At 38.0% G+C, this 13747-nt stretch overlaps 1 long non-coding RNA gene across 4 annotated transcripts in view; it reads left to right on the top strand.

Annotated features, from left to right (window-relative positions):
- Window positions 1–2144: 2144 nt before the first annotated feature.
- Window positions 2145–13747, top strand: part of LOC126495792 (uncharacterized) — a 37236-nt gene continuing 25633 nt past the window's right edge. For all 4 annotated transcript variants that reach the window (XR_007590233.1, XR_007590232.1, XR_007590231.1 and 1 more), the window contains exons 1-6: window positions 2145–2220; window positions 4619–4666; window positions 4753–4795; window positions 5519–5591; window positions 9357–9434; window positions 11384–11462. This is a non-coding gene — a long non-coding RNA (uncharacterized lncRNA). The remainder of the gene's footprint in view (window positions 2221–4618; window positions 4667–4752; window positions 4796–5518; window positions 5592–9356; window positions 9435–11383; window positions 11463–13747) is intronic.

The following is a 13747-nucleotide window of genomic DNA, read 5'->3' as shown; positions in this document are numbered from 1 at the left end:
AGGCTGGGCTGTATTTGCTCTAGCACTGCCACAGCTTAGGTTTTTAAGATGCAGTTAGCATTTTAAGAAGCAGTCCTGCTCAGAAAATAATTATAAATATAAAATAAAGACAAATTCAGATGGAAGAGACCTCTAAATGGGTCATGGTGTTGAATAAATGTACGTAGGCTTGGGAGAGAGAAGAAAAAATATAGACAGTTATAAAAAGAAGTAGATGGTTTAAAAAAAGATAAAGTCGTTAAAGAGACAGAACAGAAGTCATTGATTAAAAGGAGTAAAAAACAATAATAAGCCGTCTAAAGATGGAAAATTCACAGAGAGTCTGAATTATATATACTGTTGTGTTTTCTTTAAATTTTTTGACTGTGAAGGAAGGAAGTACAGAGAGACATTTCATTGTATAGGCTGCTAAGCTAAACCAGCATATATGTTCTAAAGGTATCGTGACTTCCAAATTTGGGTCTAAGAATTTGTTGCTTTAGAAAAGAGGTTTTTCTTTTGTTGCCACAGAAGATGAGAACCTGTGGGATTTTTCTAGACTAGTGTAGTTTGATGGACCAAGACCTCCTGAAAGGTTGCTGTGAACACTCCCCAAAAATTATTTTGGTCAACAAAAACAGGAAGCTGTATGAAGAGAACTATGCCCATATTCCCAAATATTGTTTATAAATGTTTGTTTACATTTAAAGGGGGATATGTTATAGATATGGATACTTTGCATTGGTATGGATCTTGGTATATTGATACAGATTTAAGTCAATTTTGTTATACTGTGTATATGTGTTTCTGCTCTTGATTAAGGCATTGTGTTTGTGCACCCCATTTAAAATTTTAATATATAATTAAAAATGCAGGTTAATAGATAATCATCTATAATAGTCAAGCTTGTGGTCATGTTAGATTTTCTAGATATATGGAGATGTGTATCAGATAGATAGGCATTCTTCAAACCTTTCAAAGACTACAGAATATGGCATTTAAAATGTTTTAAGAGGTTAAGACTTCCTGACAGTGAGACACATATGCTCCTGGCAGCACCAGTTACTTCAAGAGGAAGATGGCCATCAGAGAGAAGCTCCTGATGGAGTTTGCTAGCCATTTGGGCAGGAAACTGCTCTTGCCTGGACTCCTTGATGGTATGCTGTGCTAATTGGACATGCAGAACCCACAGAAAAATGACTGCTAAACTTGCCTAAAGGTGGAACAGTCCTTCGGGGTTCCTGCTTCATGAAAGAAACTGCTAGACATTCTGTAGGACACAGAAGAAAGTAACTGACAAACTTCCAGTATAGGGAGTTTGAAATTTCCTGCTTCATGGAAAAGTCTGTCAGACACTATGAGCCTGTAAGCTGAAGATGGATGCCCCAATGGTACAGAAGAACTTTGGGTGACTGTCCAGGCAGCGAGATGTCTCTGTCATTTCTAGAGTTTTGGAAGTTGTTTACAATGTACTTCGTTTTTACTTAGGTGATACTATATTCTTCTGGAGACTTTGATGGGATTGAAGAATGAGTAGTTAATAGTTTTCCTTAGTTATGATAGAAGATAAAGTAGATATAAATATTGTAACTGTAATTCTTGGTTGATACCTGTTTTGTTATATGTAATTTTACTATGTTAAAATTAAAGCCTTCCTTTTTGTTTAAACAGTAAAGGGGAAATGGTATGGGAGGTCCTTCTGTCTATGTGTTGCTTTTATTAGTTGATGAATAAAGAAACTGACCTGGCCCATAGCAAGGTAGAACTTAGTTAGATGGGGAAAACTAAGCTGAATGCTGGGAGAAAGGAGGTGGAGTCAGAAAGAAGCCATGGAGCCGCCACTAGAGACAGATGCTATACTGAATTTTATCTGGCAAGCTACAGCCACATGGCAATACACAGACTAATAGAAATGAGTTAAACTAATATGTAAGAGTTAGCCAATAAGTTAGAGCTAATGGGCCAGTCATTGATATAATTAATATAGTTACTGTGTGATTATTTTTGGAGTCTGGGCGGCTGAGAAATGAACAAGCTCCTTACTACAGATGGGGCTAGAACAAACCATCAGCTGTCCTAGTTCAGTGACGCAAGCAGTAGTTGTATGCTGCTTCATTGTTTTGCAGCTAGACTGTTTAACATTAGCATCCAGTGACAATGAGTTTTTTTTGTTCTTTCTTTCCAGTTACTGGACCATTCTCTGAATTGCAAATAGCTTATGTATGCAGAGAGACGTTGCAGGTAATGTATTTGCTTAAGTAGCTTTTTAGAAAGGCAGCAGTTTCATACTTAATAATTGTGAATGGTGGTTTGCCCAAAATCTAAAGAGCTAAAATAGTAATAATAATATCCCAATCCAGTTTCCTTGTTTTAATTTTGTAAAGCTACTAACTTTTCCATGAATGATGTACAAGAATTTATTCAAACACCCATTGAGAAGCTCAATGATCACATTTATTTTATTTTATTTTTTGATACTGATGGTCATCTGTGGTAGTGGACTTCAGTGGCACGGGTTGCTACCACATAAGGAAAATTAGTGATCATGTTGTTCATCTCCTTTAAGATATCCATTTAGAATGTAGGAAAATTCTCTGTACAAAATTAAAATATATTTGTGGTCAAAGAAGTGACTACTATGTTGTTATCCATGGTAACCATGTAGATAAATATATTTTTAAAAATGTAAAAAAATAGTTTATATTTAAAAGATTTTACAACAGAGCTAATTATTGTATTATAACAGCTATATCATGTCTAAGTAAAATAAGTGATGATAGTTTCATGTGGATCAAGAGTTGGAAGGCAGGGGCTAGAGAGATAGCTCAGTGGTTAAGAGCACTGTTGCTCTTTAAGAGCCCCTCCAGCATCCACATGGTAGCTCAGAACTGTCTAGACTCCAGCTCCAAGTCATTTGGTACCCTCACACAAACATACATGCAGGCAAAACACAAATGCACATAAAATAAAAATAAATCATTTAAAAAAAGAACGGGAAGGTGGACAGATACAAGATTTGAAATTCCACAAATCACTTAAAGGCAGTTATGCCATAAAACATACAACAACATACACAAAAGCCATTTAAATAAGTTCCCAAGGTAATCCAACAAGATGTAAAAGCAGATATTATATAAAAAGTGGACGGTCCTAGAAAGTAGTGTTCATTTACAGTAAATGACCCTGAATAAACTAGAGAAAGCTGCATGGTCAGCAGGAACATTTAATGAGATCCAGCGCTTATTCCAAATAACTTTCTGAGCATACAGAAAGACAAATACTGCATGTTTCTCTTTTGTATGTGGGCCCTAGCTTCTGGTCTTTATATATGTGTTTATGTGGGTATGGCCTCTAAAGAGACCAGGAAACTGGGAAGGAGCCCTGAGAGTGAAGGGCTTTGGAGGCAGGGGAGGAGAACATTGTATATATGAAGGTAAAATGGAATAGCGGGGAGGGGGTGGGGGGGGGCGCTTTAGAATGTGGTAGGAAACTGAGGAAAGAGAGAGAGGAGGAGCGGCCCAGCCAACACTCAAAATGTAGGAAAAACTGGAAGGAAAACGGCTGCTTTGGAAATTGACTTAAAAAAATAAAATGTAAACATCCAGGCATGGCACATTTGAAAGGAATTTGGTTAACTCAGTGCAGAGTCTCTATGAAAATGCTGTGGTCAGGTCTTCCTTTCTCCTGATAGAACAAGACAGAGATGTCCACTCCAGCGTTGTAGTCCAGGCTTCTCATAGTGTGAAAAGAAACAGGAATGAAATAAAAAGGAATCTAGTTTTGAAAATAGCAAGCAGAGCTCTTCATTCCCAAGGCTGCATAATCATTTCCATTGAGGGAGGCTACAGGGGGCCACTAGAGCCGACAAGTTAGCTGAACCAACACTGGCACGCTTCTGGTGGCTTTTCAAAAGTCAAGTGGATTTCAGAATTAGGAATTAAAGTTTAATGAGGAAACTACGTACAGTGGCGTAAGGGATATGACATTCTCATGGATAAATACAGCAGAAGAACATAAACACTGTGTACTAAAACCACACAATAGCTGAGAGAATTAAAGGCCTAACTGAGCAGATAACTGTGCTGTCCCATGGGATAGGAGCTTAATGCTCAGAAGGTATCAGTTCTCCCCAGGCAGAACCCCAATTCCAGTTGAACCCTTTTTTGTTGTTAAAGAAATGAGCAAGCCTGTCAGGCATGGTGGCCCATGCCTGTGATCTCAGCGAGGATCCTGGTGCAGGAAAATCCTGAGTTTGAGGCCAGTCTAGCTTACATGCTGACCTGTCTGTCTGGGGACGTGGGAGCAACAGTGAAATTGGCGCGCTGATTCTGGAATCCCTGTGGAAAGGCAAAGCAGGAAGAATGGTGTAGAGACAAGCAGTGCTGATGGGATGAGAAGTTACAAAGAGCACAACAGGAGAACTCTTTGGGGCGTGACCGCATGTTCTTTGTCTTAATTGTGACATTGCTGCTTTGGTAAAACATTTCCAATTTTACCGGAAAGTGAGTTACATTACAATCCTGTTAACTAGTTAAAAGAACCCCTTACCCCTGGAAAAGGCTGTCTGGTTTTTCTTATTCCATAATTGAGGTCGACATTTGATACTGTCTTGCTAACGCATATTCTTTTTTACCTTCAGGGTCTTGCCTATTTGCATACTAAAGGCAAAATGCATAGAGATATCAAAGTAAGTTCATCTAATATATTTACATTGCTGAGCTTTGAAAGAAATTTTATGATGCTAGTTTAATAGTATTTGTGCTTTTGTTTTAGGGTGCAAATATCTTATTAACAGACCATGGTGATGTAAAATTAGGTATGTTATTTTGAATTCTTAAATTTTTTACCAAAAATATTAAATGATATTTAAGTTTGAATAGGTTTAATTTTTATATATATAATCATAATGATCACTCCCTGTGATATACTGATTTTATTCCTGAAGGAGTAAAATTCTACTCAAGGAAATTAATCTTATACATAAAAAAACCATATTCATAAAGCTATTAATCATATTACTTATGGTAGAAAAATGTAAGCCCGTGAAATATTTTTCATCATGTCATTAATATTAATGGAAATCTGAGCAAATCTGATTTATTAAATGGCAAAAATGAACTAAATAATGTATTTAATTTTTATTACCATGTTTAGTAACAACTATAAAATTTTATATACATAGAAAAAATTCTAAAAAGTACCAACAAATTAATAACCTTCTACTGTTTTAGGATGAAAGGAATTCAGGTGTATGTTTTGTATGTTTTCTCGTGTTTTCAGTTTTGTCACTTTTTCCCCAAGTTAATTTCAGTGTACTTGTAATTAAAATAATGTAATAAAGTATAGTTTAAATTCTAGTAAAATTTTGGCAAATTTTCTTTTAAATCGAGTATGTTATGAACTGATCTGGTACTAAATTTATACACATTAATACGTAAAATATTGATGACTGTGCCAATATGAAATGCTGGTTGTATTTTAAAAAAAAAATTTAAAAAAAGGCCCTACCCAGTTTTCTGCTGTGTCTTTTCCCTTGCAGCTGATTTCGGTGTGGCTGCAAAAATAACCGCGACCGTTGTGAAGAGAAAGTCTTTCATCGGCACCCCTTACTGGTGAGACTGCTGTGACTGTCTTAGTTTCGTTTCTTTAGTTTGTGCTCAGCCTTAATCCTTGGTACTACAAACAACCATCAAAGGCCAAGAGCCTTGCATGCTGCACGATGCTTTCCTAACATTGATTGTGTTAGGGGCTTAGGTTCTTACAGCATCCAGCTCTCCCCATGGCAAAGGCCTACACAGAGTGGAGTTTTCAAAAGAAAGACTTCTAGTACCTTTCCAATTTTCTGTTTAGTCAAGGACTAAAACCCACACATCCTACACTAGTGTCCAGCAGCTCCACATGAACGAGTATCCTACCTGTGACTACCGCAGTCATCTCTCTGAAACACTGCCTTCCTTGTTGACAAATAGTTGAGGTTAGCAGAAGACCTCACAGTAAATGTTAGTGTGAGCCTTGGCATGTGGACCATGCCTGTAATCTCAGCATTAGGGAGGCTGAGGCAAGAGGATTACTGTGAATTTGCAGGTAATGTAAGCTTTAGTATGACACCCTGACCTCCTGAGTTAGGAAGCAGGACAGTCAGTCAGGCTGATGTAGTCGGAGACTGCTTGTTTGATCCCAGCTACCCAGACCCAAAATAATCACACAGAAACTATATTAGTTGTAACATCGTTTGGCCAATAGCCTAAACATATTTCTAGCTAGCTTTTACATCTTAAATTAACCCATATCTATCATTTCATATTTTACCACAAGACTCCACTGGTAAGGTTCCGGCTCGTGGCTTGCATCTTTCTCCTCCGGGGGCTACATAATGTCTCCCTAACTCCACCTTCTTTCCTCCTCTATCTCTGCTTGGAATTCCTGCCATGCCCTATTCTGTGCTGTCGTGGGCCCAAAGCAGCTTCTTTTTTAACCAATGGTAATAAAGCATATTTACAGCATACAGAGGGGAATCCCACACCAGGCTGCTGTTCCAGTGAGCTACACAGTTTCACTCCTGCGGGTGGAGGAATTGAAATGTATTTGCTGTTTCCAGGCCCCAACTCTGTCCCTTCTGAGACTCAAACTGGCCTTTAGTCATCTGACTCAGTGGTATTCTTTTGTTCTCCTTTGTCCTGTGCCCACGACAGTGTCTGTAGCTCTTGCATACAGTAACACATTTCTGTGTTAGTGTCTCTAATGTTCGCATTTCAAATGGCTGGTTGTGTAGCTCTGCAGCAGAGCTCTTAGTGACCACTCAGGCCCTGGTTCAGTCTCCGGCACAGCGAGAAAGTGAAGAGAGTTGAGTGTAAATATTTATGTCCTCATTTTAGAACACATGTACTGTATTCCACATTTAAGTTGAGGTATCATATGCATCTCAACAAAGGTAGATTGTAATGTTTTATGCACTGAAAAGAATAGTAACTTGTGGATATTCAATATAACTATAAATTAATAAATTTGAAAATGAAAATAAAAAGAGAATGTTTCTCCTGGGCAGTGTCACCTCCCCCTTATGACCTTGGATGCTATTTGAGATATTTCTTTGTGTGTGGGGGTGGATATTGAGAAATGATCCTTTGTGTAGCTGAGGCTGCCCCATCTCAAGATAACTCCTGTTTCAGCCTCCCAGGGCCTGTAGTTACATGTGTCTGCTACCATACCCTGAATTTTCCAGCCATCCCAAAGCTCCTCCGCATTCCTGATTTCACCATTTCTCACGCTGGGTTTTGTGTTGGTGTGACTTTTATATTGTTGCTTCCATAATTAAGTCAGTGGGTCCACATCATTTTCACAAGTAAATTCCTATATAGAAGTAGGTTGCTCACTTGTAGCCCCTAGCTTCCAGACCTTCTAAGCCAATGGTTCTCAGCCTCTCGGTCTCAGCACCCTTTAGAGTTACACATCAGATATCCTGCATATCGGATATTTACATTGTAATTCATAACAATAGTAAATTACAGTTCTGACACAGCAGCAAAAATAATTGTACAGTTTGGGGTTGTCACAGCATGAGGAACTGTATTAAAGGGTCACTACGTTTGGAAGGCTGAGAACCGCTTCTCTAAGCCCTCAGTTGTGAGGTTTTTTTTTTTTTCCATTCAGATCAGAGTTATACTTTTGTAAAATAAAGATTAGTGATGTGTTTAGACCATATGTGCCCCAAGTCCCAACAGTGACAAGCCATGTATGACCCTTCTCAAGGTAAGAGTCACAGGGCATCTGCTGTCCCCTCTGTTTTCCAGTCGTTGCTTGCCCTCCATATCTTCCTGCATTTGCCAAGTTTCCTTGGGAATGTGCAGACTCCTCACCTCTGCTTCCTCGTAGCTCATTCTCCAAGTCCCACCTCCTTTGGGAACTTTTCTTTGACCCGCACAAGGTGTTTAGTAGTCTTACGATTTCACCAGCACTGACTAAAGCAACGGGTATTCAGAATAGGAAGTTGAGATTTTTAAATAGTGAGTTTTGCTTATTTTTTATTTTTAGAGTTATTTTTATTATGTTTGGGTATTTTGCCTGTATATATGTATGTTCACCACATGTGTGCCCACAGAGGCCTAAAAGGATCAAATCCCCTGGAGCTGGAGTTATGGGTGTTTGTGAGCCACCATGTGTGTGCTAGAAACCCTGAACTAAGGTTTTTGGCAAAAGTAACCAGTGTTTCTTAACACTGAGCTATTTCTCCATCTCCTCTTCCTTTTACAACTATCGTATTAGATGGTAAAAATTGAAAATTTTGGTGATAGAATTGATAAGCATATAAAATAAACCAGCAAATAAAAATGTCTAATATCACGCACATAGTTCTTGTATAGGTATGTGGATGTCTAGAAGGCCTGTGAGCCTCCAAATGTACATGTCCATTTATTTTTCTGATGAGACAGTCTGTATTGTGAGATTTCAGACTCTAGTCTCCCCTCCCCCGGTAGACTCTGACCTGAGTTATGTGTCATAACCTATGTGGGTGCAGTTGTAGTCAGGAGCATCCTAGGTGAAGGCAGGAGTGAAAGGGTTTCTAGTACTTGGTGCTCTAGTCATTGAACTGGAAGGCTTTGTGACAAGAATGCCTTAATAATCCAGGAACAGCAAATAGTATGCATCAGCATGGAATTCGTGGTCGAATTCCAGAGAAGTGGCTAGCATTAGAGGTCCCCCACAGTCCCTCAGACTGTGTTCTTGAGTGGCTCTCACAAACCGCCCTGGGCAAAGCAGTGATTGCATTGCTGTTGAGATGAGCTGTGTCTTGTCTTTGCTGGTTACTATGGCAACTTCCCTGGTTCTTTAGCCATCCTCCCCTAGGGGAATCTTAACAGTGGCAGAAAGAAACCTGTTTGTCACTAGCAATGCAGATAGCAGGGGATCCTTTCATTTTTCTTTGCCCTTTCCTTATGAATTTCAAAAATTCTTTTAGAACTTAAATTGTCTCATAATAGTCTCTCTACCCTCCATGTAATCTTTAGCATAGAAAAAATATTTTAATGCTCCATAAATTAGGCAATAAGAAAAGGACATAGGCTTTTAACAGCACCTGGAATGATTAAGTTCTTCATGCATCTGCCCACTTCTGATCTGTAGTGTGATGTTTGGACCTTGTCTAATACTATTGCTGTTCAACTGCATATTACTTAAAAGACAAAATGGCTACACTTGTGTCCAAGGAGCATGCTGTGTTATGTGTTTAGTTTTTTAACCTGTATAGAATTAAGAGGTCTGAGGAGGGAAACGCTGTTTCTCACTTTCTAACTGTTCCTTTGTTAGCTTTATATAGTAACAGCAGAAAACTCATACTAGTAAAATAGTGAAATATTTTTATGCTCTCTCTTTATTTGAAGGTCATCGACATTCCATAATTTTGTCAAAATAGCGCTAAGAACCCTAAGAAAAGACCAACTGCTGAAAGGCTTCTGACCGTAAGTCATTGGGTCACAGAGGGTTACTCAGTCATGTAGGAATGAGACTGGTCCCTAAAGGAAAGCATATGTTGTAAAAATGTTAATCTGTTGAGCAAGGATCAGCAAACTTTCTATAAGGGATCAAATGCTAAGTATTTCTACCTTTGTGGACTGCACAGTTTCCGTCAGATTGGTCACAATTCTTCATTTCTGCCTCTGTAACCTAGACAGTACATACGTGGTATAGTCTTAACACCCAGGAAGACTTATTTACCAAAGTAGGCAGTGCACCAGATTTTGCCCTGAGACTACAGTTTGATGACCTCAGCCTTAGAAAATTCTCCAAAATACTATCATCTAAAATTGGTTGCTTTTCTTAATTTATTATGCAAATTTGTAATGTGCTTTACATGTATATGTAAAATACCTTTGTATGAGAAATGAATGAGTATAACCTAAGAAGCTTTATAATTTAGCTGAATGAATGCAAATATACAAAAAACATGCCTCTCCAGAGCTCAGCCCCTGTAGTGACATGTGGCCCTCCTGTTTCCTAGGAAATAATGACTTTAAGAATGCTCCTTTAGAACATAATGAAAAGGTTTAGGCACAACACATATGCTCAAATTTTTCATAAAGACTCCGCAGATATTCAGGCAGTCATTTTTTAACTTTTCTACTTACGTATATTAAGAAAATACAGATAATTTTAAAGGAGTAAGTTGAAATCCTCAGTAGGAAAAGGAAACTCTTTCCATTATTTTTTATCAGTAGTTTCTTATATAATTACATGTAAGTATCCTATTATTGTGCATGCCTTCTGAAAATATTGTTGGATTATTTTGAGTTTACCATGTATAGTAGTGCAACATGTAAATCAGGAATGGGGGACTTGCTACTCATTGGTGGCACCATTGTTTCCATTGAAGTGCTTAACAAATGTAATCCTTATAGAATCTTTAAAAGATAACATTTGTTCTCTCAGTGCTTCACATAAATTACAATCCAATTCTGTATTTTTATTTGATGTTAAATTGTCTTGAATTGCAAACATTAAATAAACCAGCCATACATAGATTCCCTACACATACACGCATTTATTTATTTTTTTAAAATCAAGCCTTTTTTTTAAAGACTTTATTTATTTATTATGTACATAATATTCTGTCTGTGTGTATGCCTGCAGGCCAGAAGAGGGCACCAGACCCCATTACAGATGGTTGTGAGCCACCATGTGGTTGCCGGGACTCGAACTCAGGACCTTTGGAAGAGCAGGCAATGCTCTTAACCACTGAGCCATCTCTCCAACCCCACATACACATATTTAGATCATTATTTGCAGACTTAAGATTAGTAAAGCTTTGAGCTGGCAAGCTGTCTGATTGGGTAAAGGTACTTACTACCTTCTTTCTGCTCAAAAATAAAAACTGAGAGCCATCATCTGACATTTGGAGTTTTGTGTCCACACAGTTCCCTCATCTTTCTTGATTTCAGCACCCTCAAGTTGTTACCAAGCCCCACTTCCTGCAGGTGTCACATTCTCACATCACGTGGTCATAGTCTGTGCCTGCTGCATCTCCACATACTGTACAGCCAATGCCTGCTGGACTTCAGGCCCCAGCAGAGCGTGTGGAGATCCCTTGTCCAGGTTTTAACAGGAATTTTTTTTTAACTAAATGACACTGACCATTGACTAATTTTGTACATGTCTATGTCCTTTGTCCAAGACTAAACTCTTTGAGGTCAAGGTGTGTCTGACTGAATCCCTTGGTGTTTTCACAGTGTAAACATGGAATAAACGAACAAGCGTTTAAGACATCTGAGTGTTCATTGTACTTTTATTGGTTTTCTTAGAAGAAATGTTTTAGTAGATAATCATATTTGTCAGCAAGCAATCGTTTAAAAAAGAAAAATTTAACCTTTTATTTGTTGCTAAAATTTTTAACGTGTTGTGCTTACATTCACAGCCCCATGCAGTCATTCGTCACACCATTAGATCTACGAACAGGAATTCCAGAGCCGAGCGCACAGCTTCGGAAATCAACTGTACGTGGATGCTGTGTGGTTTTCATTGGTGGTCTTGGAGGGTTGATTTGGATTTTCTTATATTTTCTGTGGGATTATATTATCTTAGTCTAATTGAGGCCTGCATACGTTAACACTTCAGAATGTATTAGAAATATAGGTTACTTTTCTAGTTTTATTGTACTTTTATTGATCATTGTTTTTAAATAGTTTTTAATTATAAAGATAATTGTTCCCATTGTAGGAAATTTACAAGAAATAAAAAATAGAAAGTTTGCATTGCACATCATCACATAACCTACAGCCATCCCATTTTTCTCTGACTCTTGCTCTGCCGTGAATATTTCATGTGGCTCAAGTTACACTTTGACATGCTAGAGAAGCGGTCTGTGTTTGCTGGCGCTGGCTTTGCAGCTGCACGCTTACATTGCCGGCTGCGTCATGTCCGTTTCATGCCGTAGGAGATAGTCTTCTGTTATTGGGCGTTTGGTGCGTTTTCAGTATTTTAGGTCAATATGAAGATGACTCTTCACAAATATTTAAAACGGAATTCTGATATTTTTATTTAGTCAGTTAATCATAAGCAGACAGACATTTTATATCAGCCACCTTTGTCACTTCAGCTGCATTTAAAAAACAAGTTTTGGATTTGGGTTTTCTGACTTATATTTGTGTTGTTTCAAGAAATTAAAGTAGTTCATAATAAAATGAGATGTGTGACTAGCAATACAAATATATTTTAACCATAGTGAATAAGATAATTCACTAAGTATTTGAACCAATTAGAATTTTTACAGAGAAGTATTAAATAGCTGTTTGCATTTTATTTTATTTCATTTTTTGGGAGGTGACTGTATTGCCCAGACCAGCTTCAAATTCACAGTGACTTTTCTTCCTCAGTTGCCAAGGGTCCTGAGACTTTAGGGTGAAGCACGCATGTCTTAAAAAGTATTCCTAGCTCTTTAAAAGAATGTCTTCCCTTGTCCACTGCTCAGCGGGACTTGTCATAGATAAGCCAGTAGTAGAGACTCGGTGTCTGTTAGTACTAGTGCCCAGCCTGCTCTTGCCTTTCTAAAATTAGTTATTTATTTATTATGTACCTACAGAGTCATCTTGCCAGAGTCTTGTTTCTTGTAGCAACAACAACAACAACAAAAAAAAATTCTGAGGGCCCCAGATCACCAAAGATAACCTCCTTTGGCAAAGCAGTATTTACTTTGTTTAACTATAAAATGTTCTCTTAATGTAATCTAATTTGTCTTTTCTTTATAGCCTTTGCATTTTATGTTACATTCTTTGTTTTCTTTTCCTTTTTTCTTTTTTTTTTTTTTTTGGTTTTTCGAGACAGGGTTTCTCTGTAGCTTTGGTTCCTGTTCTGGAACTAGCTCTTGTAGACCAGGCTGGTCTCGAACTCAGAGATCCACCTGCCTCTGCCTCCCGAGTGCTGGGATTAAAGGCATACAGCATCACCACCCAGCTATTCTTTGTTTTAATTTATTCATTTTTTTATTAGTGTATATGAGTGCTTTTCTTACATGTGTGTAGGTGTGCCATGAATGTGCCTGTTGTCTGCGGAGGTCAGAAGAGAGCATTAGATTTGTAGGTCCATGAATCCATGCTTTTAATCCTTTGGCTGCTATCTTTATGAAATATCTGCCATGTCTCCCCTCTGCTTCTGAGACATCTACACACAAGAGGAACTTTGTTCTTGTGCCCATTCTGCTATTAAGCACAACCGCCTGTAACTCCAGTTCAGACACTCATGGAAACACCATACACACCTGAAGGCAAAACATTCATACACAGAAATAATCTTTCAAAAAAAATGTGTAGGTTATATTAAATGTTATTAATGAATAGAGGCTTTTGTTTTAGAATGCTATTTTAATAAAGAACATATTTTATGGAATGTCTTCCTCTCATGCTGACCATTTTCAGCCAGACGTGGTTGTGCACACTTGTAATCCCACCCAGCACTGCAGAGTCTAAGGCAGGAGGAAGGTCCCCAGTGAGCAGCCAGCCCTAGTGTGCATAGTGAGCTCCAGGCCAGCCCGGGCTGTATGGCAGGCCCTATCTTAAAAAATAAAATAAATTTTTAAAAAGAAAGGAGGAGGAGAAAAATTATGTTTTAATCTTCTCCATATAACAAATTATGCTAGTGCCTTGTATTATTCTTTATATGTTTTATTTTGGGGGATAAATGCAACGAGATCTTACCTGAAAGCCTTTTAACAATTAAGCTTGTATTTAGAAATCTGGTATCTTTATGAGTGTAAATGTTGAAAACCTTTTGGGCGTTTATATTC

Source organism: Alexandromys fortis, unplaced genomic scaffold, assembly GCF_014885135.2.
Source record: "Alexandromys fortis isolate MF-2015 unplaced genomic scaffold, M_Fortis_MF-2015_v1.1 scaffold_629, whole genome shotgun sequence".
NCBI classification, from domain to species: domain Eukaryota; kingdom Metazoa; phylum Chordata; class Mammalia; order Rodentia; family Cricetidae; genus Alexandromys; species Alexandromys fortis.
Note: the sequence above shows the minus strand (reverse complement) of the source record. Positions and strands in the feature narration are given on the sequence as shown.